Source organism: Lasioglossum baleicum, chromosome 5 (genome assembly GCF_051020765.1).
Source record: "Lasioglossum baleicum chromosome 5, iyLasBale1, whole genome shotgun sequence".
Taxonomy (NCBI): domain Eukaryota; kingdom Metazoa; phylum Arthropoda; class Insecta; order Hymenoptera; family Halictidae; genus Lasioglossum; species Lasioglossum baleicum.
In genome coordinates this window covers 2,575,589-2,603,042 of record NC_134933.1, presented here as the reverse complement: position 1 = coordinate 2,603,042, position 27,454 = coordinate 2,575,589, and the positions used below count along the sequence as shown (strand labels likewise).

Sequence of the window (27,454 nt, the reverse complement as noted above, 5' to 3'; positions counted from 1 at the left end):
ACTTGCCTGCGCATCCTGGTCCTCAAGTGACCGATAAATTGATAAGGCACCGATATGTGTGGCCTAACTTGCATCGCGATATTCAGCGATGGTGCAAGGAGTGCGTGGACTGTCAACAGTCCAAAATATCCAGGCACGTGAAAATGTTGCCTGACAAGATAGTTGCCCCTGATGGTCGTTTTGACCATGTACATTTGGACATTGTTGGTCCTTTGCCAATTCGACGTGGTATGCAGTACATTTTGACGATGATCGATCGTTTTTCTAGATGGGTCGAGGCTGTCCCACTTCCTGAGACATCCGCTCAGACCATCGCTCGTGCGTTTTTCGATACCTGGATTTCGCGTTATGGCGCACCGAAAGTCATAACGACGGACCAAGGTGCACAAGTTGAGTCGCGTCTATTTACGGCACTCTTATCTCTCGTCGGATGCGAGAGAATCCGCACAACTGCATACCACCCGGCTTCTAACGGACTTATTGAAAGATGGCATCGTCCCTTAAAGGCGGCCCTAATGTGTCATCGTGACACTGACTGGACGCGCTCGCTGTCCACGGTCTTACTTGGCTTGAGATCCCATGTCCGTACGGACACGAATGCGTCTCCCGCAGAGTTTATCTTCGGAACAACGCTTCGTCTCCCCGGAGAATTCTTTCTTCCGGAGGATTTCACGCCGGACCCTAATATATTTTTGGAGGAACATCGCGAGCACATGCGTCAGGTTCGTCCGGTACCTGCAGCTCATCACAACAAGATGCGCGCATTCATTTTCAAATCGTTGTATCAGTGTTCGCATGTCTTCATGCGTAACATGGCCAAAAAGGCTCTGGAGAGACCATACTCGGGACCTCACAGAGTTCTTTCCCGTCCTTCTGATCGGGTATTTCAAATTGACGTTAATGGCACGTCGAAAAATGTATCCATCGAGTTGCTGAAACCAGCCTTTCTGGTCAATCCAGCACTCGACGATACGGTCGATAGCGACCCTGCTTCGAGCGTTCTGGCCCCCGCCAATTTAAAAACTTATTAGCGAAAAGCAGTTTCTATTAAGCTATGAATGTAATGAAGCGCTGGTTGATACCGCCTACATCCTTTTGTGATGCTCTGCGAAATTTAAAAATGAAATTGTAAATGCATATTTTGCATAAGTTCTCTTTATTGTATTACACCACCCCATGTTATTGTGAATCGTGCCTTGCACTAGGGGGGGAGTGTGTGGGCTCGGCTTTACCCCGATCCTTGGTGGGGTACCGCGCCTGCGCACTCGCGGCTTTCCGCCGAAATTGCTGAGCGCAGCGAACGCTCGCTCTCTTCTGTTCGAAGGTTCAATGAGTACAGACGTGCTCAACATTGTCAGCGTGTACTCCAGCGTGTTAGCCAAGTTTTATAAACGTGTTTGCTCCTGCATCATTCTGATGCTATTGTGTGTTCTCAGTCATAGTTCTGACTGATGATTATATTGACCGTCATCGTGAATAAACACTGGTGACTGACCCTCGTTGTAACTCTCAATTTCCTTCACATCCAACACGTGGAGAGGTATGTGGGACTCTCCCAATTCCTTCTGAAAATCATCATCCTTCCTACCGTGGTTAGCATACACTGGTAACTGCATACCGCATTCCCACATCCTCTAGCGGGCCTAGGACGAAACGCTCTCCTTCCTTTTTCCTCCTCTCTCTCATATTTAGATCCCCCACAAGTACAATTTAATAAATATAATAGTTGCAATAAACATTGAAAATAGGACATTTGAAGAGGAGGATTTTTCACGAGAAAAATTGGTTCTCTGTGATGCGGTGCCCTGACGTTCCTATTTAATATTATCTCTCGCTTTTTTGTTATATTGAAGAGCAGACTTTTGTGATAAAAATCATATCTTTCTATTATTTATTAATGTAAATACTCTATTTAAATAATAATGCTCAATGCCGTAAGAAAAATTTGTGAAGTCCTTTCCATTTAAGATGGTATATCTTTAAAGTTTAGCCGAGTTTAGCTTTCTAATTAATTGGAATATTTTTAGTACACCTTCCTCTAAATAATCATGAAAAAATTAATTCCGCCCCTCTCCGCCCGCTCAAATTATTATTGTTTAAAGCCATTAAAGTTGGATGCGGTATCGCATCAATTGCTGAAACTCAAGGGTCGTTGAATATGAATCTGATGTCAAAATTGAAAAAACAAAATGGCGGTCGGGTATGTGAAAAAATTATTTATTTTCGCAAATATTTGGTAATAGAATGTTTGCGAGGTATATTGTTGGTACAAATTATTATCAGATGACTTCACATAGCGAAAAATGTAAGATTTTAGTGTTAAATATTGCATCCGAGGTAATTCTTTAGTATTAAAATATATTAGAAGTTTTTCAATTCTGTTTCGTTCTGATATTTCTCGCTCACCTCTAGTAAAATAAAGATATAAGGTAGTAGGCTCGTTTCGTGTTTTAATCATTATAAATTATTATAAAAAATATCTTTGACACGCATGTAATGCGTTTTTACCTTTACGGTAATTTTTGTGTATGTTGATTGCAACAAGATTTCTCAAATTTATATTTTACGTATTCCATAAAACGTTACATGTGTGAAATATAAATGTAAAAAATACATATTTAGAAAGTAAAAAATAGTATGTACGATCATATTCCAAAAAATTTTTTTTAAATCAAAAATATCAATGAAAATTTATAAAAAATTATTGTTTAACAAATGCAAAATATATTTAATTACCTATAGTTAAAAATGACTATTTTTTAAATATTTTTAGTGAAAATTTAATTGCAGTATCTCTACTGGTTCAAAAGTTATAACAAAATGGCACACGATTTTCCAATCCAGACCACTGTGCGTCAGTGATTTAAATTTTGAAAAAAATATGTTTATATTCCTTGGAGTTTCCACTGTAAAATGAGCCCTTGAAAAGAAATGGAGATATAAAAATTGGCGTCACAAGGAGCTGGCAAAGGACGCTGTATACGACTAAATAACCCCATTTACACCTCGAGAATAATATTAGCAACCAGTCTTGGCCAACGATACCTTTTTAAGTGAAAGGTAACAACCCTGGAACAGACATTTTCTGTCGTAAGGATCGACAGCGTCTGTCCTGAAATTACATATTTCATTCACGTAGTGAAAAAACATTTCAGATTTGTCTATGTCCAACAAGTGATCCAATACACTGCCTCGAAAGTACGAGCGATAGCGGAACAGCAGTGGGTTAGGATACGATACCGTTACCGCCCACTACATACTACGCAATTGTAGGGGATGGCGGCAAGACGCCAACACGCATGGATTCGAACTGGTGACATTGTACTTGGTGTAAGCCTGAGAAGAAGGTTCCCAGGCAGGATTACGGTGAAGTGTCTAGGTGCGAATGCGCGGACGATTGGATCAGAGTGGAGGAGGCAGGACTCGTTTCACACGCATTTTCGGCTGTATTGAAATACTTATTACAGCGGTCACACATACTACGCAGCGTGCGCCATCGAAGTCAACACATTGAGACTACGGGCGCGCGGCTGGGGTCGGGCTAGGCAGACCCAGGCACTCGCGTCAGAGGATATCCCCCCGTTCTGGAACGGGGGAGGTTCAGGAGAGGGGCCGGGGTATAAGCTGACCCCGGCCCAAGGGAGAAGTTTAACTTCTCCCGGGATGGTCCGGCTCCCTTAGATTCTTGTTGGGGAGCTGGCCATCCCGGAGCCGAGCTCTGGGGTGGCGTGGGGGGTGGGGTGGGGAGGGTCGGGGCGTTTCGGATGCGCCTCCGACGACCTTCCCCGCTTCGAGCAGTGCACGAGGGCACCGGGAGCTGTGGGTGGACCGAGCTGGGGCTCGGGAAGCTCAATTCGAAGGCTCCAGGGACGGGGACACCGGGCGGGTCCCTCCGCCCGGGGTCTGTTAGATTAGGGTGCGGGGGAGGTTAACCCCTCCCTCGCGGGATGATTGTAATGCTGGGAAGTGACCTGTTGAATACTCGCGTGATCCAGGCACTTCCCCTGTAGCTTAGGAGGGCGTGTGTTTTTAGTGCGGTAGGCCTCGGGAGGGGATCGAGTCGCTTGCGAGTCGACCCCCACCCGAGGAGAGTCCCACATAACCTCGGCTATCCCCCAGGATGCCGAGGTATGCGTAATGCATTTTCACACGAAAAAAAAAAAAAAAAAAAGGCAGACCCAACCCGGTAGGCTCGATTTCTTTCCGTGCCGTTCCCGGGGCTGTTCTCTATAGAGAGATTTATGACGGGTCATTACTATTGAGCTGGAAGTCGACACTTCCTCGACCAACACGTTTTGACTGTAATTTTCAAATCACTCGACGAAGTCGAGCCACTCTCGGGCCGCTTGATATGTCACGAATAGACTGCGGATCTTTATGCATTTATAGCAAACTTGAGTAGATGAAATTGATAGTTGTTGGAAAATTTTTTAAATTGAAGATGTCAATATATGATTTCTCCTCTATTAAAATCATTAAGGGAAGAGATGACATTCAATTTAGTTTCTATTTCCTGTAATCGACGCTGACATTTTTTATTTTGCATAAAGATCCGCAGTCTATCCGTGACACACCATCGGGTGGCCCGAGAGTGGCTCGACTTCGTCGAGCGCGTTCAGACCAGGGGGTATAAGCTGAAATGCAAATAATTCAACCACTAAGTTTCTGGCCCTGGCTTATAGGCGACGTTGGTGTTCCCCATCACGTGATGGGGGCACATGCGCAGAACGCTTGCTTGGCTCTGACTGACGCTAACGCTTAGCAACCTAACCCACACTGGAATTGTTCTGAATTGTTCTAAGCGAGTCGAAGTTGGTCCAAGTGAAAGAGTAGCTATGGTTGCTAAATTGTGCGTTGTTCTTAATTGCCCCGGCAATTATAGCAGTTTATACAAATTTCCTAAGGACAGGAAATATGAGAAAAGGATTTCTAAGTGGCTCTCTGCGACTGGGAACAAAGAATTATTGCATCTGCCCGAGAAACTATTTACTGTTGGAGCGGGCAGTATGCAATTTACATTTTGAGGCCAAATATATTGTGCGGCGAGGACTCTCTCTGTCTGCCGTACCAAGTTTATGTTTACCAGGTATTTATATATTATTTATTTATAAATAAATATAGTTAAGAAATAATGGTATAAACATGTGCGATAATATATCTTGTCTTTATATTCGCAGATCCTATTGAAGTTCCGCTGGATCACTTTTGTTTGAGATAGCGCGTACCTATTATACGAAACATTGTAAGAGAAAATAAATAGATTTATAATAAATATTTATTTTTATATATTTCAAGCTGTATAAATTTCTACCCTTTCCACTTACAAGATTAATTGTACGCGTGTACATTAAAGTACATATAGCTACGGTATATTTATAGAGTTGTGTGAGTCACGCGAGTATCTGTGTGTAAGTGAGTAGCGTTTGTATCTATATACAGGGTGTCTCACCTGATTTTGACATCTTGATTTTCTCGCTATTGTTACTCGTAGCAAAAAATTTTTCAGCATAGGCTTGAATGGTATCGAGTGGAGCATATTTTGATGTTATTAGTTTTTTCGTTAGTGGACGCGTAAAGGTCATATAAAGGTTACCTTTTTTTTTTAAATGGAATGAGGTATTTTTGAATACATCAATCGATGCAGCTGGACATTCGTTATAAAAAAGTACTAACCTATGTATGTCGAAAAGTTAGTAGTTCAGGAGATAATTCAATTTAAAAAACTCTAAAATACCATTACTGTCGTACTAAGACGTTACATAAGTAAGTAAACACTAACGTCTTAGTACGACAGTAATGGTATTTTAGAGTTTTTTAAATTGAAATATCTCCTGAACTACTAACTTTTCGACATACATAGGTTAGTACTTTTTTATAACGAATGTCCAGCTGCATCGATTGATGTATTCCAAAATACCTCATTCCATTAAAAAAAAAAAGTTAACCTTTATATGACCTTTACGCATCCACTAACGAAAAAACTAATAACATCAAAATATGCTCCACTCGATACCATTCAAGCCTATACTGAAAAATTTTTTGCTACGAGTAACAATAGCGAGAAAATCAAGATGTCAAAATCAGGTGAGACACCCTGTATATATACTGTCATTAGTTCGGCCCTTTTCGGCCCTGAGTAATAGAGGGCGCTGAAATACTGACCACTTCTTTAACACGCCAGCTTACACCCCCTGGTTCAGACCTCAGACAGAAGCGGACAAGTTCGTGCGAACGCAGAATTGAATCTCGAGTATCGCGAAAACTCGCTCGCCCGAACTTGTCCGATTCTTTCCGAACCCGCCCGACGAGATCGAGACACTCCCGGGCAGCTCGAAACCCCTTGGCAGCCCGATGCACTCGGGTAGCTGGAAACGCGCTCGAACCGAAAATTATAAATTAAGGGGGCCGTCTCCTAGCAGATGACGGTCGCGCGTGAACACTCACACACCGCTAGAGTACACTCACACACCGCTAGACCACGTATACGTACGCGAGAATTGCTAGGATCAGGGAAATGCGTTCTGATTTCTCGATAATGCAAAGACGGGGGTTTTTATTAGTCAAAATCGCTAGATAAAAGATCAATCTAGTGCGCTGTTTGCTTCAAAAGTCGTTCTTTTACGTTTCCGAGCAATGATTTTGCAATATTCGGCTGCATGTTGCCTGTCGGAGAGGCTAGTACGCCGGCGTGACTGCAGCGCCATCTAACGGGCAACATGCGACGGGCAACATGCAGCCGAATATTGCAAAATCATTGCTCGGAAACGTAAAAGAACGACTTTTGAAGCAAACAGCGCACTAGATTGATCTTTTATCTAGCGATTTTGACTAATAAAAACCCCCGTCTTTGCATTATCGAGAAATCAGAACGCATTTCCCTGATCCTAGCAATTCTCGCGTACGTATACGTGGTCTAGCGGTGTGTGAGTGTACTCTAGCGGTGTGTGAGTGTTCACGCGCGACCGTCATCTGCTAGGAGACGGCCCCCTTAAGTTTCTTTTCCCTTCTACGATACATTTTTTTTGCACGAAGACGTTTCAACCCTCTACGCCTACCGAACCTTAAAAGTAACTGGTAAATGTTTCTTTGTATGAAAATGATAAGATTGATTTTATTTAGACTTTATGCAGCTCTCCTATTGTAATATGTTAATGTATTAGCTCGTTCGGAAAGTCATTTCGTTTTCTTCTTTGCTGAAGAAATAACATTCAATTTGATTTCTATCTCTTGCAATCGATATAGTCAATTTTTACTTTGCAGAAAGATTCGCAGTCTAGTAATGACAAACGGAAGCATTGCCATCCCTACACGATAAACGAAATTACTTTCCGAACGACCTGATAGTATGTAGTATGTAATTTAAATAAATATTAATTTTGTCAGTAAAAAGAAAGACTGCTGCTGCTACACATTTGTACAATAGACATTTACTTTACCGACATCTTAATGTGGAAGATCCACATCAGCGCGACCAGCTCTGTATGTATCACCTTACCGGGGCGAGAGACCCCCTGCCACCTAGTACAAGGCCTGTACGTGCCTGTACGGCGCTGCGTACGGCATTCGAAACATTGGCGCGACTGTGTTGCCCTCTTACAGTGAGGAAAAATCCCCCACCGTTTTCCGTGCAGCCTCGCGGCAGCAGGGATCCAAAACGCGACATTGCTGCCCGGTGCAGCCCTGGTTGTCTGCGATCATTCATATGAGCTCGAAGTATTAGCCGTGATAAATGTAGTGAAAAAATTTCGCGTTTACTTATTAGGTATACCGTTTAAGCTAGTAACAGACTACGAAGCGTTAAAGAAAACATTGTCGAAAAGAGACTTGTGTCCTAGAGTTGCGCGATGTTAGCAATGCTAAAGAATAAACAGGGCGAAGAAGAAAGATTGCGTATAATCAAGCGTATTCTAGAAAGCGAGAAATACGACGATTACTTTGTAGAGAACGACATATTAATGAAACATAGAAACGGTAAAAAGCTAATTGTCGTACCTTCTTGCATGCACTTAGAAATAATAAGGAACGCGCACGAAAACGGTCACGTGGGTGTACGGAAAATGAAAGAAATGATAGAGTCAAAATATTATATTCCCACACTAGAAGAAAAATTAAAGAAATTTATTAGCTGTTGCATTCAATGTGTAGTATCGGACAAAAAGCTAGGGAAACGCGAAGGCGAATTAACGCCAATTCCGAAAGGGTCAAGACCCTTAGGCCGTTATTAGACTAGGCCACTGGTGGCGCAACCGAGTTGCTCAGCACGTCGTGGGGCATTGAAACAAATGTAACCTATTAGACTACGGTAACTGGTGGAGCCACCAAAAATAGTTGCCGATTTGGTGGACGGCATCGGCAACCGGACGGGCAACATTTGGTGGCGCCGCCACCAGCCGGGGTATTGATTTGAATGTAGCCTATTAGACAAAGCCACCAAGTTGCGCCACCAGCATCGCGAAAACATGAACAATTGACGTTCAAATTACCACCACATTTATCGTAAAATACATAAGAACACGACACAGCGTTACATCGACAGCGGGAATGAACGCTTGGTGGTACCACCAGTTACCGATTCATAAAAGCTCTTCAATTCGGTGGCGCCACCAAGTTGCCCACCTGTGGCCTAGTCTAATAACGGCCTTAGATACATATCATGTCGATCACGTAGGTCCGATGACGGCAACGGGCAAAGCATATCGCTATATTTTCGTAGTACCAGATGGATTCTCAAAATTTACATGGTTGTATCCGACGAAAACAACAAATGCCAAAGAAGTTATTAACAAATTAGAGAATCAACAGATAATCTTCGGAAATCCGGATCGTATCATCTCCGATAGAGGCGCCGCGTTCACGTCATTAGAATTTCGAAAATATTGCGAAGAGGAAAATATGAAAACGATACAAATCACGACAGGAGTTCCACGGGGAAACGGACAAGCCGAAAGAACAATACGCACGATAATTCTGATATTGACAAAATTATCACTAGCCAACCTAGATCAGTGGTACAAACACGTAGGCAAAGTTCAAAAATGTATTAATAGCACATTTCAAAGAGCGATAGGAATGTCACCGTTTCAAGTTCTCTTCGGCATAAAAATGAAATGCAAACAAGACCATGATATCATCAATCTTATAGAACAGGAAATAATTCAATCGTATGACGAAGACCGCCATAAATTAAGAATACTAGCGAAGCAAAATATACTGAAAATACAAGAAGAAAATAAGCGCCAATATAATAAAAATTGTAAACCGGCGAGACAGTATAAAGAAGGCGACTTAGTATTTATCAAAAGAACCCAATTCGGCCCGGCATTAAAAATTAGACAAAAATATCTAGGTCCGTACTCGGTTACCAAAATAAAAAGAAATGATCGTTACGAAGTAGCGCGAGTTGGGGACAGCGAAGGTCCTATGATAAAACAAGTTCAGCCGCCTACTATATGAAACCATACGAATGTAACAAACAAGCGAGCGATGTATCTTCGGGGACCGAAGAACCCCGTCGAACCCCCAGATGTGGAAATAAAAACAGCGCACAGCGATCCATCGATGCTTGATCGCAGCGTGTGTGTGTGTGCGAGCGTGTTTACGAGCGTGTGTGCATGCATGTGTGTGCGTGATGACAAAAGCGACGAGCGAAATGAAAAATGAAGAACTGATAAACGACGATCGAAAAAGCCGAAAACGCAAAAAGGAATTGAACGAGAGACGCGGCCGAAACGGCAGTCTTTGACGAGTCGTCGACGGACGCGTATCGTAATTTCTCAATAAACTCGTTTTTTTTTATAAAGTTTCGTGATTCCTGTACTCCCAATTATTTCTTCCTGATAACCCATCCTACATGTATCAACGTGCACCGTGCTCTTGCGCCAACTGCTTACGGCAACCTGGCCTCAGAACGTACCAATACGTTTCTTTTCGACGTAGTGGTCCGGTGGGCGTATGCTCCACATTTTGACGGTATTAAAAACTCTTAAGTATTTTAAAGTGTCTCCCCGAAATTTAATGGTCGGATGCTCCGTGCGCGACTGGTTCTGCAATGTCAATCCTCTACTGACTCTACTCTAATACGAGGTCGCGACTCTTATAATTAAATCCTAATCAAAATTGCGAATGCCTACACCGCACCCGGCAGTCGTATCAACTGCATGGACCACTTTCTCAGTAGTTCGTTGCAGCTGGAGCATGGGCGCCTGAAATGACGAATGACTCGAACACAAACGCGATCCTTTTGCTGCGCCACGCTAATACGACGAACAGAAAGACTACTTTACATTTTGTGCAAAACAATTACGCAAAGTTTAAGCTCTTATAAAAAATTGGAATATCTTAAATATTGCTTCAAGCGGCAATCAAAATGAAAAGTAATAGGAATCGCGACCATTTCATTCGCAGCGCTACACTCTAAACAATGTACACATATATTGGAGTTAATGGAAACCGCGAGTATCTGCGCAACGCTAATTTTGATTTCTGTTCAGAAATAACTAATGCAACACGCGTGATTTTTTTCGCAACTGGAAATCGCGGACGTGCCCATCTCCGCTGATCGTTGGGGCGGCGTGGCCTGCCCATGTGTGCAACTAACTACATCTACTACTTCTACTACTACTACTACTTCTACAGATGAGTACAGTGACAATGAGTGAAATGACTTCGCATCCCAAGATGCGAGGCCATTGCAGTTGCCCTCTTGAGCGACAATTTGTCGGAGCCACTTCAGCATATAGCCTCTTCTTTTTCTTAGGCGGTCCACCAAACAACTGAAACCCTAAACGTGCTCGCAGTGAAAACGATCGACGACTTCCGAAACGTATCGCAAGTTTCGAGAGAAGCCGATCGTTCCGCTGGTGCTATCGAGCAGGTGCGCAACGTTTCGAAACCCTGATTCGCAAGCGTTCGCGTCCGCGTCCGCGAAAAGCTACACGAGCAGGAAGAATCGAGCAGGAAGAATCGAGCACGAAGCATCAATTTGAACGTCATGCCTCGTTTGATTTAGCTTCGAGACGAAACTTCGAGCTCTTCCAGTGACTGACTACCGTGCGAATCGCGGCCTGTCTGAAAGAGAAAGGGGTAGCCAGTACCGGCTCCTACCTACTTAAAACGAACAGTCGCACCAAAAAGGTAAGCTACCTACCTACCTACCCCTATATTTTAAAAAATGGCAAAAGACAAGCTCTCCAACCCATTCGCAACACGATCTCAACACAGACGCCAGGGTGTAATAACCTAACACCTATTTAGAGAGAACGTCCCGGGACGCCTCCGACACCCTAACGTTCGAATCTCACGCAAGCACACTCTAAAGTATGTACGTACCAGTATTCCTGAAATCGACTGACAATGACATTGCGAAATACATAAATCAATAAAATAATCCCGATTATCGATCGTAAATGTTAAATATTTCATTCAATGAGATGCTTTCGGGGCTACCGTTTCGATCACTTCGTAAATCTAGCAATTTTGAAATAAACATTTCTTCTTTCCTAACGTTTCGGTTCAGTTTTGAACCTTTTTCAAAGGAAAAATTTGCGTCTACAAGACAATATATAATACAGTACGTAAATTTTTCCTTTGAAAAAGGTTCAAAACTGAACCGAAACGTTAGGAAAGGAGAAAAGTTTATTGCAAAATTGCTAGATTTACTAAGTGATCGAAACGGTAGCACCGAAAGCATCATTAAATTAAATATAAATCAATAAATTAAAATAACAGCTGAAATGAAAATAAATTATATCACAAGTAATTCTGAATACTCCACAATTGTTTTTGAATGGAGAAAACTATTTCTCACACAGGCACACATTCCACGAAGATCCATGGTAGTATGTCACGGATCGACAGGAATGTGCGCTATTGAATCTAGTTTAAAAAACCGACGCAATTCCACTGTCTATCAACACACACACACACACACACAAGTGGAAAATACGTCGTGCACGATACACTAACCATTGTCAGTCGCCACACATATGATTAAATAAAAATTATATTCCATGTGCCCGCTGCTCTCATCCCCCCGAGTAGCACCTGGGCAGGCGAGAGGATTCGAGCCAACGAACAGGGAATCTTATTATCCTGAAAATCCTAACTAAAAGAATGCATTTCTGCAAAATGACTCTACTTTCAACACAAAATATAATCTCAATTTACAAATCAAATATCTAATTATTGAAAAGGCTAAGGAAAATTTAATTTTTGAGCAAACAGAGACTAAGAAAGATTTTAATAAAGATATTCAACAATTTATTGGTTTATTTGTTCTCAATTTTTATGGAATGGAAATATTTCAAAAACCCTCGGAAGATCCTTTGGACAAAGCAAAGATTCGAACTAATGGAAAAAGTACTCTACTAAATGTAAAGTACTTATGAAAGTAATGTACGTTAATTTGTTTTGTCTAAAGAATCTATCCGTCGCGAATCGTCTTTTTGTACCTGGCATCTACTGCTTCCGATCAATTTAAAATAATTTTAAAATACAAACGATATTCTCTTGATTATAAAAATCGACTTTAGTAATGATGCACCAAATTACGAAAGATTGTGATCTGTTATCAAATTGGAGAATATAATGTCGAAATTGTTAAATTTACAAAAACAAACGCGACATACAAAAAGACCCTACCTAGCTAAGAAACAGATTACTACCCGCAGGAACGCCTGGCGTTTCTACGGTCACTGTACTCGTCAAAATCTAGCAGTAAGAAATACAGTTTGTTCACTTACTACTTGTTGAGGTGAAGTGAAGTTGGAGTTGATGTGAGGCTGCGTTGCGCCTGGCGGTGAAGCTGTGTTAGGCAGGGCTTCGGAGTCGGTAGACAAAATTCGTAACTCCGACTCCTACTCCAATCCATCTCTTTTTTTTTATCTCCGACTCCGAATCCGACTCCGACTCCGGCGCCGATTTCGACTCCGACTCCGACCCCGACTCCGATTCCGACTGCGACTCTCCAACTTGAAAAAATATGTACTCAAAATAATTAAGAGTTGTAATAAAACTGCATAAATAGTTCAAATATTTGTATTAAAGTATTAAAGTTTAAGAATGTGGAACAGATAACTCTGATACAACACAACACGACTGTTACTTTCTCATTTTCAGGAAATAGTTAGAAAACACGAATCAGTTTGAGAAATACTAAGGATAAAGTTTCCATTTTCGAAAATTAATATAATCTCTAATATTTCATAGACACTTGTTGCTTTTAGGGCTATCTTTTCTCTTTTTGACAGTGAATTAATCATTTCTTCTATAAGAACCATGGGGTTCTTCCATATATTCCAAGCTTCTTGGATAGTTGTAAATAAATTACCACGCTTAATTAAACTTCTGCTCATCGAACCTGTGTTTATTCTGTAGGGAATTACATGTATAGACAACACGTAATGTATAGTAATAATGAGCGCCGTAGTTAGAGTGGGGATTACCGGCATCCAGAACGATTCCGCAGTCGCTCCGAAGTCGTTAAAGAGTATACAGTGTTCGTCATAGGTATTCACAAGTTACAAAGACAATTATATTACTTTGTCAATTATATTATATATTAATAAATATTCTATACCATATTAATTACAACAAATCTGGTAGCAGAGCGTGGTTATAGAACAGAGTACGGAAACGTGGTTATAGAACAGAGTACGGAAACGTGGTTATAGAACAGAGTACGGAAACGTGGTTATAGAATAGAGCACGTGCAACGAGGTTATAAAGAAGAACAAGTGCAACGAGGTTATAGAATAAAATACGAGAAGTATGGAGAATCAGAAGCTACCACCAGTCCCATTATTGACTGGAAATAATTATTTAGTCTGGGCAATGAAAATGGAAGCAATATTATGCCTGAAAAAGCTAAGCCAGGCATTGAGCCAACCTAAACCAGCAGTTACGGAAAGTGATAAGGTAAAAACCGAGTGGAATACAAGAAACCAAGAGGCAGTAGCGTACATAAGACTACACCTCTCAGACGAACAAGCGTTACAATTCGCAAGAGAAAGTGATGCACAAGCATTATGGGCAAAGATAAAGAAATCATACGCAGGAGCGGCTGAAGATCAAAAGATAGACGCAAGTAACGATTTGAAATTCCTGCGGATGGAACAAAATGAATCAGTGAGTAATTACATAGCACGTGCCAGAGGACTCGCAACAAAATATGCTTCGCTCGGCGTGGAAATAACGCCACGCGAACTCGCGTATTATACAGTGCGAGGCATTAACCAAGAATACAGGGTGTTATGACATGCATGGAAAATTCCCTGTAAAATACCGTTAGTCCTCGGGACACTTCTACAAGGGTCTCGAGGAGGCCAGCACTTTCTTATTTTTTATGAGGGTTCGAGGCTCAAATTGCACACCCTTGGACCATCGTCTTCGGGACCATCATTAAGCGCAACTCCTTGAGAGTTTCGGATAAATAACTCTGTCTGCCGAGTCCTTGGAAAGTACGTTTTTCAAAGACGCATTGTTCCCGAAGTCGATGGTCGTCGTCCGCGTGAGACCAGGGATCATAAATTAAACGCACGTGTTGGCCACTTGGGCCTTTCGTTGTTACGCGACTCTGGGTCCGTTGCTAGTACCGTCTTTGTTTGTACATTTGCTTTCCGCGATTGGCTTGAGGTGGGGATGTCCTCCCCCGCCGATAGGGATGCATAGGAATGGCTCCTCCCTCGGGTCAGTCAACGAATGGGATGTTCTTTCCCCCAAAAAATGTACCATTTTCCCCACTTTTCAATCTCACCACCGAGGTGAGGAACGAGCTGACCCAGGGACAGCGACCAGATACAATTTCTCTCTGAAGATATACAGTCTTCCGCAAAAGATTAACTCGATTCGAGACAGAACTTCCAGTTCATACAAGTGTAAGATATTGTAAATATAGTGAATAAATCCAGAGGTTCGTTAAGGCAAATTAGGTGTCGAGCTGTCGTTCATTGAAATTTACAACGCAGAACCTCTCAAATATATTAAGAGAAGCTGCGAACATAACACAGGGAAATTAAAGAAATCCTGAAAACTCAGAGGGAAAAATCGCTGGAAGAAATCAACGAAATATTGAAGGAACGTGAAAAGGAAATCCAACGGAAGAACACCAAAGGCGTACCAGAAGGACATGCCGCCTATGTGACACAAAAACAACACACAAGGAATTGCTACGTGTGCGGCAAACCGGGACATCAGGCGAAGGTGTGTTGACATCGGAGACAAGACGGAAGGTCGAATCAGACTCAACATAACAAATGGAGAGGCCGAGATGTACATACCGATCAACACGAGGACAAGGGAATTCGGTAAAAGTAAACCAGCGAGTAACGTAATCGAGAACGTTGAAAATGAAAACAAAATATACGCGTTTAGTATTAAGAATGCGGACAACCGAGGTAATATCCAAAATTTACGTAATTATTGGCTATTCGATAGCGGTGCGACCAATTATATGGTAAATGATTTGAAATGGTTTAACGATATTAATTTTCAGCATGGAGAACTCCACCAAGCTGGGGAGAACTCAATACTATGTTATGAGGGAATAGGTACCGTCGGTATTAAAGTAAGACATGAGAACAAAGATGTAATAATATTGATCAAGGACGTCCTCTTTGTACCTAAGCTAAGAGAAAACCTGTTGTCAACGACTGTACTGACATCCAGAGGATACACACTCGTACAAGGTGAAAACAAAATAATTATTTACGACAGAGAGGGCAATACGGTAGTAACCGGTGAACTTTACAATAAACACATTAGATTCTTAGCAGAACCGTACGGCGATAAACGCGATAATTACGAATCATACAACGTAGAGAAAATTGAAACTAATTCCGAAACTTGGCATAAACGATTAGGACATATTAATAAAGAGTATCTATCGAGAATGCGTAATGAAAACTTAGCGACTGGTATAGAGGTAACTTGCTTTGACAAAGAATTCGATTGCGCTACTTGTAACATTGGAAAAATAAGTAAAACTCCTCATAAAACAATAACGAGAGCTCAAAGCAAGGTACCACTAGAATTAATTCATTGCGATGTATGCGGGCCTTTGCCAACTCCGTCATTAAGCGGATCGCGATACATGTTAGTATTTGTAGACGATTACTCCGGAATGTATTTCACATACTTCTTAAAGCATAAAAGTGAAACATTCGAAAAATTAGCCACATTTAAAGAAAAATACGAGAATTTGTTGAATAGAAAAATTAAAAGAGTTAGAACGGATAACGGGGGTGAATTCGTGAATCGCAATTGGCAAGAATTCTTAGAAAAGAGCGGAATAACGCATGAAAAAACTATTCCATATAATCCCGAGAGTAATGGCAAAGTAGAAAGGGCCAACAGAACAATATTAGAACGCACGAAAATGTTATTGCATAGTAGTTCTTTACCGCCAAAATGCTGGGCTGAGGCTGCAGCCTGCAGCTGTCATGTAAGTAATCTCACTCCGCGGAAAAATAAAACGAAGACACCATTTGAACTGTTCTTCGGAGTAAAACCGAATGTGAATTATTTACGAGTTTTCGGATGCGTAACATATTATTATATTCCGAAAGAAAAGAGAACTAAGCTGGATCTACCAGATAGAATAGGTATTTTTGTAGGCTATTCCCGGGAAAGACGCGGATACAGGATATATGATCCGAATACAAAGAAAATAGTAGAAGAAAGGTCAGTAAAGTTTAATGAGAAAGAGTCGGGAAGGAAATTTATTGAAGGTAATGAAAATTATAAAGAGATATACGATTTAGAGTATCCTACTACGTTAACATACGAAAAAGAAACGTCCGATAGTAACGAAAATGAATCCAATTGTGAAATTGACAATTGCGATAGAGAAAGAAACGATAACTCACATCAACAAGTAGAGCCAGTTAGGAACAATGAGGAAAATGTCGAAAATATAGGAACTCCACGACAACGAGGTAGACCTCCGGGTTCAACCCGTGAGGCAGTAGAGTTTAAAAGCATATTACATAGAATAGAAGATGTAGAAAGAAATGAGCGAGAAGGATCGCGTAGGTCAGAACGAATTAGAAACAAAGATCAGGTTAATTTGATATGTAGTAATGAAATACCATCTAACTATTTAGAAGCAACGACAAGCACAAAATGGCAAAATTGGAAAGATGCTATGGAAAATGAATTACAATCTATTGAAAAGCATTCAGTTTGGGAAGTGGTCGATAAACCAATTGATAGTAAACTCGTTAAAAGCAAATGGGTTTTTACTGTAAAGGACGATAAGGAACAAAATAGTATTAAATATAAGGCGCGATTAGTTGCGGCAGGCTATAATCAAATAAAAAGAAAGGATTACGATGAATCATATGCACCGGTCGTATCCATAGAGGCATGGCGATTGTTAATGCTAATAGGCGTAAAGTTACATTGGAAATTTAAATTCTTTGATGTCAAAACAGCATATCTATATGGTGAAATTAACGAAAAAGTTTTTCTTACATTACCTCCAGGATTCGAAAAATATTATGGTGAAAATAAAGTTCTAAAACTTAGAAAAAGTATATACGGACTACCACAGTCCGGGCGTAAGTGGTATTTAAAGCTTAAAAATACTCTAACAGGTATCGGCTTTAAACAGTTAGCATCAGAAAATTCTATTTTTATATTGGTCGAAAGGCGGAACTTAATTGTAATTGCAGCTTATGTTGATGATCTTACAATTCTATATGGGAACACGGATCTATTTAATAAAATAATATCGCTAATTAAAGAGACTTTCGAAGTGGTTGAAACTACAAATGCTAACACGTTTCTGAGTATTAAAATTAAGAGATTCAAAACGGGTATAGGATTATCGCAAGCGGAATATATTGAGAAATTGTTATGTAAACATAATATGTATGAATGCAATGCGGTAACAACGCCAATAGTACCAGGCGAGGATAAAAATTGTGAAACGTCAACGGACGTAATCAATCAAGAATTGTACCAAGAAATAATCGGCGGATTACTTTATATAGCAAATCGAACTAGGCCAGATATTGCATTCGTAGTATCGTATTTGTCACAATTCAATCATCGACCGGAAACGAGACATTTGTTATTAACTAAAAGAGTACTAAGGTATTTGCGAGGTACGAAAGATAAAATTCTCTATTATAGCGATGAGCATGGTAATTTAGAAGCCTACTCGGATGCAAGTTGGGGAAATGCGGAAGGCGGTAAATCCTTCTCAGGGGGAGCAATATTCATAGGAGAGTCACTAGTTATGTGGCGATGTAATAAACAAAAGTGTGTTGGACTTTCCACATGTACAGCAGAATTATTTGCGTGCGCTGAAATAGTAAAAGATACTCCTTGGATTATTAACGTATTAGCCGAAATGAATTTAGAAATATTCTGTCCAAAACCCACAATCATGTATTGCGATAACACAGCAGCTATTGAATGGATGAAAAATGCTCGTTCTTCCAACAAAACTAGACATGTAAATTTAAAGTTTCACTTCGTGCGAGATGGAATCGAAAAGGGTAAACTAAACGTTAGATATATTGATACGAGATACATGATTGCGGATTTTCTCACAAAAGCGGTGACACGAGAGAAACTTTTATGGTCTTTAAGTAAAATTAAATTAATGGATTACGACGAGATTAGTCCAGATAAAAATTGATGTAAAACTACGTTGCTCATAGGGGGAGATTGTAGGGAATTACATGTATAGACAACACGTAATGTATAGTAATAATGAGCGCCGTAGTTAGAGTGGGGATTACCGGCATCCAGAACGATTCCGCAGTCGCTCCGAAGTCGTTAAAGAGTATACAGTGTTCGTCATAGGTATTCACAAGTTACAAAGACAATTATATTACTTTGTCAATTATATTATATATTAATAAATATTCTATACCATATTAATTACAACATATTCTCGTCATATAAATGGTTCATGAAGTTTGAATGTGAAGTTTTTAATACGACCGCTGATGTAGTCAAACTTAAATTCGATTGTAATATTTGTGACGTGCGATCAAGCGTAGAGAAATTTTTAAATGAACATTAAAAAATAAGAGAAGTAAAACGCATTGAAAAAGTGATAACTTTTTTGTCCGCAACTCTATAGACGTGATATGTGTATGATAAGCAGGTCTGCTGTGAACCTCTTTGATAAGCTTATTGTAAGAGATGTCATCATAATTGTAATAGAATAATTCAAATAACAGAACTATTTATTTAATATAAACGCTATTACATTGAACGGGGCCTTGCCGTAAATAGATACGTGCTTAAAATTATGCGTCGTTTGTTTCGAGAATGCTATGCAACGAACATCGTATTTTCTTGTTTAACGAGAAGAGACACATGGCAATCGTAGATAGTCGGTCGTAACGCCGTGATTTTTGTATAATATAAAGAAGATATCGAAGAAGCGCAGATAGAAATTACATTTTCTTGGTGCTCCTTTTTATCTTTTCTCTGTGAGTATGACTTATAGCTACCTACTTATTATTTTTTCTTAAAACACACAGTAAGTTGTAAGTTTAAAAAACACTAAATATTTTTAGATATTTACATCTCTTGCATTTTGCAATGTCGAAAAAGTCAGCACAGTTTTTGAACATTTTACAATTACAACTGATGAGAAATATTATCAGTGTCAATGTATTGTAGAAGACGATGACGGTAGAAGATTATGCGAAACAAAAATTAGTAATTTTTCAACTTGCGGGGGAAAAATGCACCAACAAGGGCATCAAATTTAAAAAGACATTTACAGCGTTTCCATCTTATTGTTAGAGTATTAGAAGAAGTAAATAGAGAAGATACATATACATATATACGTACTCAGTCATCTGTAGAAAAGATAAAATATTTAGTACCAGGCAAGCACAAATATCCCAATTCTTTATTTCTGATAAAGTAACAGTAACAATGACCCCGGAAAACTTGAAAGATCTCATAATTGAAATGGTGGTGCAAAATAGTGTGCCTGTAACCTTTTTTCACAACCTGCCTTTGTAGGCTTAAACGGCGAAATGGCTAGAAAACTAGGAGTTTGCCTAGAAAAAGAAAGCATCAGAAAATTGATAATAGAAGCGGCTAGATACAAGAAGGAAGAACTTCGGGAAAGTCTAAAAGATCGTTTGATATTTATTAAAATGGATGCATGCACGCGCCACAGAGTCAATTATTTTGCGAGTAATGTTTGCTTTGTTGATGAAAATAATAAGATTCTAATTCGAACAATTGGAATAAAAGATACTGAGGCACATCACACGAGCGAATATCTTCAGAAATTGGTACAAAAAGTATTAGATGATTTTAATATTAAGATGGAAAAGATTTTCTGTATAGTGACAGATAATGCTTCCAACATGTTAAGTATAACAGAAAAAATGAATAAAGTTAATGACGAAAATGCAATTGTAAGAAATAACTTGCAAGCAAACCAAACGATAGAAAGCAATGGTCATTTAGATGATATTGTTGAAGAAGCGTCCGAGATATTCCGAATTGAATATATGCGATGTGCCGTTCATACATTACAATTAGCGATACGAGATCGATTAAAAAATCAACACGCAGCTACTCTCATCGGAAAACTAAGACAAGTGGCTGTTGCAAGCAGAACCCCTAAAATTGATGCAATACTTAAAAGACGTGCTAGCAAAGAGGTATTATTCTAGACCAAGCTACACGTTGGGGGAGCACTTATTTAATGATTAAGCGTTTGATTGAATTAAAAGCCTTTATTGAAGATCTCGATAGTCAATGTGTTTCGTTAACTGAAGAACAATGGAAACAAACAGCAAAACTAGAAAAGGTTCTGTCATATCCCTATATTGTCACCTTAACGCTGCAAGCTGAAGATTTGATGCCCGGAAAATTTTTACTGGAGTGGAAAAACTTGATGCATCAGTTAAACCAAACTGTTTATAAATAAATAAACCAAACTTTAAATTCAATAGATGAACCAGTAGACATTGAAAAAATCAAATTTCGGCAAGTATTTTATGATGGCTTGAAGAAAATGGAAAAATATGACCGCTTATCAAAACCTAAGTGTGGAAGAAGCTATCGCTATTTGTCCTGAAATTATTCGCGACGCAGCTAGAATTGTAACGGCAATGCCTCCGACACAAGTCAGTGTTGAAAGATTATTTTTTTTCAGCATTAAAAATAATTAAAACGGATTTAAGAGCATCTATGAAAGAGGATTTGATTGAAGCCATTATTTTCCCTAGAGCTATATTATAAAAAAATTGATTAAAAATGTCATTTTGTTCTTATAGAATTCCTATAGAATTATTTAAAAGAAACTTTGTATTAATGGTATATCATTTGTCTTGTTTTGTTATGATTCATTTATTTTAAATTAGAAATGCTAGAATGACAAAATGACAACATAATCTGTTTTATTTATTTGCCTTCACTACTACCATAACTTATTTACCATAACTGTTTCTTCTCTACATAGCACCGAGGTATATACATATACAATACGTCTGTACTGTAGATCTAATGTTAGCAATTGTATACATAAATCTATTAATGATTTATAAACAAAAGAGTCGGAGTTGGAGTCGGAATCGACATATTTTTTCCGACTCCGACTCCGACTCCGACTCCGGGGGTCGATATACATATAGCTTTTTCTTACTCCGGCTCCGATTCCAGTCATCAACAATTACTCCCAAACTCCGACTCCGACTCCGAAGCCCTGGTGTTAGGGTTGTCGGTGAAGCTCCGTTAGAGTCCTGGAATCAAAAAGGGAAACAAGTTATTAAATAATCTTCTATTTAAGATGCTGAAAAGAAAATATATACATACATAAAATGTAATATAATATGTATTGAAAATATACAGGTACTCACACATCCTCTCCTGCTTGAAGAAAGCATTGAAGCTGTGTTATGGTTGACGGTGAAGCTCCGTTAGAATCCTGGAATAAAAAAGGAAACAAGGTATTAAAAAATCTTTGTAAAATTCCAACGGGATATATTGAGTCCATTTGATTTTTTTGACAGAAAATATATATGTTACGGTAAATGTGATTAATCCGGTGATTATGCATAATAATATAATCGGTTAGTATATATAATCACCACTAAGGTTGCCGGTTATTATACATAATCACCAATTTATTACATTTACCGTAACATATACATATAGAAAATATAGTATACATAATATGAATAAAATATAACAACTTGTGTAGAGAGAGGCTGAAGAATATATGTAGGTACTCACGCTCACGTCCTTTCCTCCTTGAAGAAATTACGACACGCGGCGAGGCGCTGCGGCACGCTTTCGATTATCGAAAGATCTCTTGATCGATCTCTTTCGATCGGTTGATTTCTCTCCGCTCGGAATCTGGAATAGAAAGAGCAAATTTATTAATTACAATAGACGAACAATCAAAAACTAAATCACAATTAATAATAAATAAATAATTCAAGTTGATCAGAAAATAATAACCTTCGCCGTAAACGGACTCGTAATCCAACAAGTATTTGCCGCGACAACCGATATATTAAACACGATAGTTTTCGTACGGCAATTTATTCATGAAGTGTTCGCGATTTCGATATTCGAACGGCTAGCAACACGAACTCGGTACGGTATGTTTACATGAGACTTGTCCGGACGCGGTGACTCCCGATACATACTCCCTAGCCGAGACGCGTGTTATGGAAATTACAAATACAAGTGGCCCGAATTCTTACGTTTTTGCCATGACTGTGACCGTGATCTACAACAACTTTTAACTTATCTACTTACAACGACTTTTAACGACAACGACTTTATTCATTAAAATATTAACATCATTTGACAACAACGTATAAACCGACCATGTCTAATTCTTCTTATACATATACACCACTGTGCGAAAGAAACAAGCACTCAGTATAATTATAAGATGTAATGACAAATAATATCTTTATATAGAAATTGTATTGTACAATGATTGATTTATTGCATTTAAAGTATTAGATAATCCGCAACAACACATATATTCTCAGAACTATTCAATTAAACAGCGGAATCCTTTTTCTACTAAATATGGCCGGGTGCTTCATTCTTTTGCACAGCAGTGTATATGTATATAATGTAATAAGAATATTTTTATACGACAGTGAAAGGATACAAGTGTAGAATAGTTAAAGAAAAAGATGTCTATACTTACGTTGTCGGTAAAATCCCGAATCGGCCATGATCCGGAATCGATGAAACACCAGTTAACACCACTACATACAACCGCGACAACCGCGACAACCGCCCGATAAGAAAGCCAGCGTGACAGTGCCCCGATTTTCGGTAACGCGAAGCGTCGATCAGCGTCGATCCTATTTCCCCCCGCCGCCTTATTCACGACTTATCCTAAATGGCGCGCTTCACGCGCGAATCCTAACGGACAGGACCGTATCCGCGAGTAGTCCTCAGGCCTCTGACGACCCACAATGGTTCAGAATCGCCAAAAACATGGGCAAAAGACTATTTTCAACTTTCTCAAAAATGAATGAAGGGCCGTAGCCGATTAAGATGGTCAAAACTGCCCTTAGAGGTTTTTCAATGGCTATTGAACCATTCAAAAACTGACCAAGAAAACCCCCTCTGGGCCTAATCAATTAAAATGGTCAAAACAGCCATTAGAGTTTTTGCAATTACTATTGAACCATTCGAAAGCTGAACAAGAAAAACCCCTCTGAGTAAAATTTCAGCCCTCTGTAGCTTGCCCGTGAGGGTAGCTACAGAGTAAATTATATTTTGCGCTTTTCTATGCATTTTCCGGTCTCAAATGCGTTCTAAAATTCTGAAAAAAATGTAACATATTTCGGATCCTAATGCGCATTTTAGAGAATTTTTCCGATTTTTTTGTTGCAAACTGTGGTCGTTAAAATTGAAAAACCCCCGAAAAATCGGAAAACTCCCGTGTTACGTCCCGGGTCGGAAATGATCCGACGAAACGAGCCCAGACGGGGCGGGGACGTAACCGACCAATTTATTTAAGACGATCTTAGATCCACGTGGCGCGTAACGTCCACGTCTGATCAGGGACCCGATACCGGTGTTCGTCGTTGTTGAAAAGGGCGAAGAGGGGAATAAATGCGAACCGAGACGGACGTCGTCCGTCGTGAACACCGCGTAGAACTAACACGCGTCGCGGTAGTAGAGATGGTTCCCAGTGGTCGAAGTGTCACTATGCGGGTGTGTGCAACTCGTCCGAACGCGTGGGTTTGCTCGATTTGTGACAGGAGATTTCGATCGAAAGGAATTAGCGTTCTCTCGGTACCGAGCACCCTCTGGGCTCAGACGTACACGATTGATACACCAATTTTAGGGTTAGAAGAACGGACGTAGGAAGTCTAAGGAATTTGCGGAACAGGTCGGAGTCGAACAACCCGATGAAACACCACGCGCACACTCACTTTCGCGATCACTTTAACCGGTCACTGGGAACGACACTTTAGAAGTGGAAGATATCGAGGAGCAGGATGTTGCTGAATAAAGCTGCGAAGTAATAGGTTTAAACAAACAAAGTATAATGAACCAAAATGGATACAAAGTGATGATTTGCGAGCAGAACTCGTGAAACAAAATATAATGACGGCTTGCGAGCAAGCTCGAACGAAATATATAGCACAGGATAAAATTCAGTAGTTTGCGAGCGAGCTCGTACAAAGCAAAAGAGCACAAAAATAAGAATTACGAACTTGAATTCTAGTGCGAGCAAGCTCGTACAACAGAATAGCACAAAATAATAATTGTAGCTTTGAATTATAATGCGAGCAAGCTCGTGTGAACAAAATAGCGCAGAAATAGCAATTGTAATAAGAATTATAAAGCGAGCGAGCTCGTGTGAACAAAATAGCGCAGAAATAGAAATTGTGATAAGAATTATAAAGCGAGCGAGCTCGTGTGAACAAAATAGCGCAGAAATAGCAATTGTGATAAGAATTATAAAGCGAGCGAGCTCGTATGAACAAATAGCGCAGAAATAATGTCTGTAAGTATGGTATAAGAATTCACGAGCAAACTCGACGAATAATTTAGAACAATTGAGATATAACTGTAATGGAAATGGTAGAAATGGTAAGATGCAATACGACCTGAGTATCGTGAGCGATTTGGAACAGAGTCCGAAAACGCGAGAAAATGGACTAAACTAGATTAAAGTCCGAAAACGCGATTTGAACTCGACTGACGACGCTAGAGAACTGAACTGTATAAATTCCGAAACTGGAAGAGAGCGATTCGCGCGATTTCGTCTTATTTATAATAAGAGCGCGGACCATAGGGATTCGGTGAACCGTGAAGTCCTTTTGTCTAAATCGTACGAGCCACGGACGAATATGTTGTCGTCGATGTATACTTTTCGCAGTTCGAACGAAACGACGGTTTAGATGTACGTACACCTGTACTCGCGGTTGCCATGCTGGCGTCCGCTTGTACCGGTGACTATCGCTTCTTTCCCGATTCCCTATGTTCACTCTCACGGGGATATGTATATATTGTATATAAATACGCGTAAGATATATATACATATCGCTGTGTACGGATTTAAACGCGATTTCGGTTTGGATTTTACGAAGGAAGTATACGTATACCATATATATATATATACAGGGTGTCCCAAGACCCCTTCGACTCCGGGAAATGGGAGGTTCCTTAGGTCATTTGAAGCAACATTTTCCTTTGCACCAATGTCAGCCGGGGCTTTGTTTAGGAGTTATTAACGAAAAACACGGACCAATCAGAGCGCGACCTAGACGCGCGATGGCACGTTCAGCCCGGCGCGCCGGGAGACGAGCGTGGTGTAACGCCGCGATGCCGTAACGAACAAGAGTTTCTCGAGATTATGTGAATCCTCCCCGATTTGGATGAGCTTTGGATATGTTGTCAAGACCATCATTCTGAACAACATTTCCCTTTACAGTTTTTGTCGACCGGCTTTAGTTTACGAGATACATAATTGTAAAAACTTGTAATTGTAAATCGATCGATAGTACTATCTTCTACCCGATTTGGATGAGCTTTGGATATGTTGTCAAGACCATGATTCTGAACAACATTTCCCTTTACAGTTTTTGTCGGCCGGCTTTAGTTTACGCGATAAGTAACTTGTAATTGTAAATCGATCGATGTACTATCTGAACTATCTCCTCTCCGATTTCGATGAGCTTTGGATATGTTGTCAAGACCATGATTCTGAACAACATTTCCTTTAGACTTTTTGTCGGTCGGAAGAACTTTACTTGTCAATTCATATGGGTGGATCTCTTTACCCGACTTACGGCAACTTTACCCGAACGAGGGAAAAAGCAGAAACTGATTGTATTAAAACCTCACTTATTCAGCCGTAAATCCATTTGCTGCTTCGAAATGTGTGTCACTGGGTCACTCGGTGACGAACTGCACAGATGTCTTCAGGTATACGACAGTACCGAAAGCTAAGGGACGTACGGCCAGGTCGACGAACTGCACAGCCGGTGGTAAAAGGCCTACGGGATGCGCGGTCAAGTCGACGATCCAGAATTTCACTTTCACTTTCGAATCGATAAATAATTCGTATGTTTATTTCACACAGATGCCTTCAAATTTTTCCACACTCACAATCACTGTTCACATTTGTCAACACATAGTTATGCACTAATAATAATTGCTTAAACTAATTAAACGATTATTTAATCTAATCACTAGACTGCGGATCTTTATGTAAAATGAAAGTTGGCTGCCGCTATTACAAGGGACAGGAGCCAGACAGATATTTGATTCTTACTGTGATCATTTTAAGAAGTTGAAAATAATACATTGGTGTTCTGAAATTACTTTAATCTCTCTAGTGTCTTAAAATGCACCTACTCATGTTTGCTACAAATGCATGAAATCCGCAGTCTAGTGATTGCATTACCTGATTGTTGTGATTTGTGCAGCAGGACAAGGGATATGGCAATTATTATTAGTGCATAACTATGTGTTGACAAATGTGAACAGTGATTGTGAGTGTGGAAAAATTTCAAGGCATCTGTGTGAAATAAACATACGAATTATTTATCGATTCGAAAGTGAAAGTGAAATTCTGGATCGTCGACTTGACCGCGCATCCCGTAGGCCTTTTACCACCGGCTGTGCAGTTCGTCGACCTGGCCGTACGTCCCTTAGCTTTCGGTACTGTCGTATACCTGAAGACATCTGTGCAGTTCGTCACCGAGTGACCCAGTGACACACATTTCGAAGCAGCAAATGGATTTACGGCTGAATAAGTGAGGTTTTAATACAATCAGTTTCTGCTTTTTCCCTCGTTCGGGTAAAGTTGCCGTAAGTCGGGTAAAGAGATCCACCCATATGAATTGACAAGTAAAGTTCTTCCGACCGACAAAAAGTCTAAAGGAAATGTTGTTCAGAATCATGGTCTTGACAACATATCCAAAGCTCATCGAAATCGGAGAGGAGATAGTTCAGATAGTACATCGATCGATTT

The 27,454-nt window shown here is 40.0% G+C and overlaps 1 long non-coding RNA gene across 1 annotated transcript in view; it reads left to right on the top strand.

Annotated features, from left to right (window-relative positions):
- The window catches only part of LOC143208646 (uncharacterized), a 56,199-nt gene extending 47,635 nt beyond the window's left edge, over nucleotides 1-8,564 (top strand). Inside the window, exon 2 of the long non-coding RNA XR_013008947.1 lies at nucleotides 8,422-8,564. This is a non-coding gene — a long non-coding RNA (uncharacterized LOC143208646). The remainder of the gene's footprint in view (nucleotides 1-8,421) is intronic.
- Nucleotides 8,565-27,454: the final 18,890 nt, after the last annotated feature.